Source organism: Pseudopodoces humilis, chromosome 3 (genome assembly GCF_049639895.1).
Source record: "Pseudopodoces humilis isolate 2021_Gansu_Grassland_sample_001 chromosome 3, ASM4963989v1, whole genome shotgun sequence".
In the NCBI taxonomy this organism is placed as follows: Eukaryota; Metazoa; Chordata; class Aves; order Passeriformes; family Paridae; genus Pseudopodoces; species Pseudopodoces humilis.
Window position 1 is genome coordinate 68,762,531 of NC_142202.1, and position 6,000 is coordinate 68,768,530.

Genomic DNA, 6,000 nt, shown 5'->3' on the forward strand with positions numbered 1-6,000 from the left:
TCAGTGGTGCCCAGCAACAGGACAAGAGGCAATGGGCAGAAAGTGATGCACAGGGAGTTCCACCTGAGTCAGAACAAGCTGCCCAGAGGGGTTGTGGAGTCTCCCTCATGGGAGATACCCAAGAACTGCCTGGACGCAATCCTGTGCCTTGTGCTCTAGGATGACTCTGCAGAGGGGTTGAGGCAGAGGGGGTGGACCCTCTGTAGTACCTTCCAACCTGATCCATCCTGTGATCCTGCAGAATCTTAATGCCTCATACAAATTACCAAACCAAGCCCAGCCTGTTTAGTATGAGTTGCACCCTACCCTCTCTACCATGAGGTGTCCAGAGGTTTGGTGTCTGCTGTTGTCCTTAACAGGCCATGAGCAAGACAAGTCTCAAGCTGTGAAACTCTGTACAGGCTGGTGGCACTGAAGCTGCAACCTGGAACACCTATGGAGTGGATCCAGGCTGAACAAGGATGAGCTGACAAGACTGCAAAGTAATTTTTTCAAGCAATGGAGATGGAAACAGCCAAAAAATGTCTCCCAGCTAAATGGCTGAGAGTGTGTTAGCAAAGGTTTTAGGACAGGCAAAATGATCACCTAAGTAGCCCACATAGCTTCTGAGAAAGGAAGATCAGCCTGTAATTGGAGCAATAAAAAGGGAAGACCTGCTGTGGTCCATGTTTTGCAGTTATTGCTAGCATGCCTGTGAGGCGTCAGGCCAGCCACACAGCTTAGTGTTAGGCAGGGCTTTCTTATCCTGCCACCATTTGCCTGTGCTTAGGACCACATCCCTCACAACCACATCAGTCTTGCCCCAAAGTAAATGATATATCAGTAAATCAGGAATGACAAAAATATTGCCATTTCAATTTCAAGAAGCATTTAGCCAGATCTGTTCTATTTTTTATCTTTATGATCTGGTCAGTTCTTGCACAAGTGTGGCTCTGAAGACAATTTGTAAGAGCTGGAAGCATGAGAGCAGATTTTCCACAGAGGACTGTGCAGATCAGTGATTTACACTGCTCTGCAGATCAATGATTTACACTATTTTGCATCTACGTTGGGAAGAGAACTCTGTTAAATAAAGGGAGTTTTTTGAGAGAAAGTGATTGCCAAATACCTCCAGGATTTTCTTCGTCAGAGATGAGGAGGATGCTATTTGCATTCTCAGAGATAAATACATTTTCTTCATCTCACTGGTGTCCAGACCATGCAGATTCCATAAAGAGCTCTGCCTTCAGTGCTCCTCTCATGTGTCCATTCACAGACATACAAAGGATCATACTAGGAAGCAAGCGGTATTGCTGAAGTCACAGTTTTTTCAGCTCTGTAAATCTAGCCAGGATTCCTGAGTGAGGTTTGGCATATTAGATGGACTGAAGAAATCAGCATCTGCACAATCAGGAGGTTGTCTGTAGCCCGATTTTCACAATTATTTTTATTTTTTGAATCTCTCAGGCTGTCGTGCTGCCTCCCTGGCTCTGCAGCGCACGCAGGCATCTCGGATGGAGATAAAGCATCACCATCTACTGGCGGCTGAAAGGATAACGGCAGAAAATTTTAGAAGGTAATGGTGCTTTAGCCAGGTACCGGTGTGAGATGATGCAGAGATCCCTGCTCCAAGGACAGGGAAGGTGGCTTACAGCCTCTTTGGCTGCGTTAGAGCAGCTGAAGCCTGGCAGGTAATTTCTCACTTACCTTTGTTGTGGCTGTACCTGTATTGGTCCTGTGTGCAGGAAAGGTCGATGCTCCTGGCACTGTTTTCCCTGGGTTTGCATGACATATGATGGGCTGAAGCAGTTGTGGCTTCACTGCCTGGAAATGAGAACTGAGGGCTGAGCCATGAACCACGATGCCCCAGGAGAGAGCCAGTCCCTCACAGGATGTGGGCTCGAGTCCCTGGGCTGTGAAGGGCTCCAGCCAGCTGGACACCTTCCAGGCTGCCAAAGCCAGGTGTCAAGTGCAGAAAAGATCCAGTTTCTGCTATGCCCTTTGCACAAAGTGACCCGTGAGCCCAGGGCAGGGCCGTGTGAGGGTAGGAAGATGCTACTTGCTGCTCTGATTCAAACGTGCTGATAGGTTGTTGAGCTCATCCAGGGATGTTGCAAGCTGTGATGACCCAGGGGACAGGGAAGAGGTGGGGGTCACCTCCTGGTATCAGGGAGGGTGCTCCACAGCCCACAGCTTTGCTGCTGTCCTTGTCTAAAGAGTGGAGCAGAGCACAGCTCTTGTTTTGTGCTGCTCAGCAGAGACATGGAGTCCCACAGCCCAGGCACAGCTCTTGGCAGGCATGGATGAGCATAGAGGGAGCACTGCTAGGAGCTGGATCTTTGCTCAAGGGTCCCCATAGCTATGGAGTCCCATCCACTGCAGTCAGTGAGAGGCAGTGGTGTACAGGTGGTGGCTCTGAGCTGCACCTCTGGTGTGGGCACACTTTTGTTGAGCTCAGAGAGTGGAGACCATGGAGCTGACCACCAGCAACAGGCAGGGGATCACCTGCACCTGCCTGGGATAGCTTCCCCTGAGAGCTGCTCACAAGTCCTAGCCTGTCTTTGGCCAGTGCTCACCAGCTCCTTCAGGATCTGAGGGATATGGAGCAGAGGAGAAAGGGAGATGATGGGAAAAAACAGAGTGAAGGGATATCAGAAGACAACTGGGAAACTGAGAGGAGAACACCCAAGGATTTCATGGGGGATCTCCTTCAGTAATAGCAGCTCCTGCTCTGTTTCCTCAAGATACTCGTGTGACTTGTTCTTCTAATAAAACCTTGCCTTTGGTTCACGTGTGGAGTGTCTCAAGGTGGCAACCACCCTGGAGGTTACAGTATGGCTTTATTCCCTACATGGTCATTCGTTCCCTACTTGCTGGATGGGTTTTGAAGCTGGGGCTGAGTTTTGTGTTGCTGCAGCTACCAGCATCCAGGTTTTAGCATGGACACAGTCTCTGCTGAGACAGTGGGATAGAAACAGTCTGCGCATACCTTTGTGTCTCTTGTTAGTAAAGGTATATAGCAGATGTGTCTCTTCTTCCCAAGATACTTGGACTTGTGCTGAATATTTTTTAAAGGAATTCCTACTAACAGCAGCACCCAGCAGATGGATCATGTGGACTTCTTGGATAGATACCATCATGCTCCACTAGATCTTGACTTTGCTTCTGATTGCCAGTTAAAAGACAGTCACAGAGAAGAGGAATCAAGAGCCACCCCATCTTCAGTTGTTTTATGCTTTTTCATGCTGAGGACATTATAAATTCTCTTTATGCACCATCATCTCCTCTCTCTATTTGCAAAAGGCCACAGTAAAGCTGAGAGAAACACCTCCAGGTTTCAAGGAAACACTGTTAAGGGTGAGAGTCTCTGTCCATCCATCACTGCTGTTTCCCTCTCTTCAATCTACCATTCTTGGCATTTGCAATGTGCCACAGCAATCACAGCCCACAGCCCTGCACGGCAATGCCTGTTGCTCACTCCTCTGCCTGTTGCCAACAGAGCAGCTACTGAGTTAGGAGGTTGTGCTGGGAGCCTCCTCTGACACTGACACAAGGCATTTTAATATTTTGGTCTTGTTCCACCTAGCTGCAAAACTCCAATACGTCAGATTTGCTATGGAAGGGATCTGCAACCCTGGCACTGGAGAAAGCAGCAAGTCCCACATCCTGGAAATTGTGGACCTGTGGGCTCCTGAGAAGGTGAAAATAGAGCAACTTGTGTTGCTGATAGATGACTCCTTGTTAGGCAGCCAGGGAGGGGTGCTGAGGGACTGCTTAAGACAAGTGGGGGCTCCTCTGAAACTTTGCCAAAGTCATAGCCTTTCCACAAAATATTTCAACACCACTGAACTGGCAAATTCTAATGAAAAAAAAAAAAAAATTGCTCATTTTTCTTTTCCAGGGAAGAGACACAGTTTGTTGGAACAAGCACTTTGGTAACACATCCAAAGCCACAAATTTTCTTTTTTTTTTGGTCCCCTCTATCTTCTTCATGTATGCTTCAAATCGGTCATAGCCTGATGTTTCTCTAACAAATTGAAGAAAATGCAGAGCCTCATTATTTTACTTCTTTCAGTTCACAACTCTTTGCCTGTTTTTTCCATCTGACTTGAAGCAGTGTTGTAGGATGGTGGACCTGATTTACTGCCTAAGTTTATGTCAGGAGTAACTGTCCTGAGACAATTTTTGTTTGTGTATTGGGGAATCTCAGAGAAGCAGGTGATGTATAGTAAGCACACAAAATCACTCTTTTAGTTTCCTCAGTTGCTGAGTTTTGAGCTGTCAAAACACCAAGTGGTTTGATTTGGTATTTAAATCAAATGCATTTTTATAAAAATCTTTGGAAAACTCTTCTGTGTATCCTGTGTGATTTGTTTTGAACAGAAACTATATTAAGTACCTTAAAATAATTGTCTTGAGAGGACTGGAAGTCCTCGAGCCTGTGCAGTCTTGGTTCAGTCCCTCTGGAGGCAGCCAAACAAATTCAAAAGTAACAGGAGCAGCATCCTGAATAATCACTGCTTTCTGCTTGAAATCTCCCACAGGCCAGCATGACAGGGTGTAGGAGGAATACTAAACAAACTGTTAATCCCAAAGGCTTGGCAGGGACTTGCTGAGCATACCTGCCTCACTGTGGTCTTACAGCATATAGCAGGCATCAGAAATCCAGTAAAGGAATAAACTGGGTCAACTGGGAGTAAAGTAATTGCAAAAAAATAAAAATAAAATCCATGTAGCCCAGGTAATTTTCACTGTGAGATTGAAGAGCTGAGTGCATCAAAGTGGAAACAAAGCAGCTGAAATGTTGTGGATAGGATATTGGCTTCTCTAGCATGTCACCAAAGTTCATTTTTATTTTCATATTTGTCTAAAGAACACAGGACCCTGCAAATCTGGAACAGCCACACATGCCAGTTTCAGAAGTGAAAAAGAGGGACAGCTTCGTCTGGTATCAGGTGAAGCTAGCAGTGGCTCTTAATAGCTCCTTTAAGTAAGGGGAGGCACAGGAAATGCAAAGGTTTTTGGTGCAGGGTGTGTGTGCTAGAGTGTGAAATGACTTCTGTTGTGGGATTCTCTAGCCAGATATGAATTATCTTGTACAGGAAATCAGTTACATTTAAGTGCATAATAGCCAAAATTGCCAGTGAATTTTGCTCAAATGAATTTACAAACTAATTTTTCTTTCCTCTGTTGTCTAGGAGTGGTGGTGTGCCTTCAAGGACAGACAAGACTCTTGGTAGGGCTTCTCCTAGAAGGTCCTTGCTGTAGTGTTATCCATCTGTGCAGCTTGACTTTGGTATTATCTTCACTTCCTTCTGTTTCCCTTGTTCTACTTTTGCATGGAAAATCCCATCTGGAGTATTGCTTGCTGAGAGTGGCTTTTCCATACCTCATAAGAAATAATGGACATGGCCACAGGACTTTGCACACGGTTTTCTGTGGGGTTGTGCTTCGTCAAGGTTGTAGAATCAGAGTTTGGATTTGTTTTCTAGCCATTTGTGGATTTCACCTGGTTCAGCTTGGCAGCAGTATTCAAATCTTTAAAGTGTTTATGTAGTCAGAATCAGCCTGAGATTGGGATTCCTGAGTGATGGATTCTTGCATGTGTCTTTGGAAAGTCAGCCTCCTTTTTCTTTGACTCTTCATAGCCTAAATGCAAGCAGCCCAGTGAACGCAAATTCACCCATGGCATTTTGTATCCCAAACTATGCAGAATAATTTTGCTTCTATAACTGTGTATGGCAATAGTTTTTGAATCTCTTGACAAAGTTGTCTAAATTTTTTGCCTTCAAAGTAGAATTTTTGGTGAGAGTATCTGACAATTTCTGCCTGCATATCCACACATAGCCTCCACCTGATTTTTGTGAAACACACATAAAAAGTGTCTCTCATTTTTGGTACTTTTCTTGCACTAAGGAAGTAATCTTTGCTCAAAAATTTCAGTTACTCTTCATTTCTCTTTACCATATGTTAAAGTCATATTACATTAGAAAATGAGTAGCTCCTGTTGACGCATGGTCT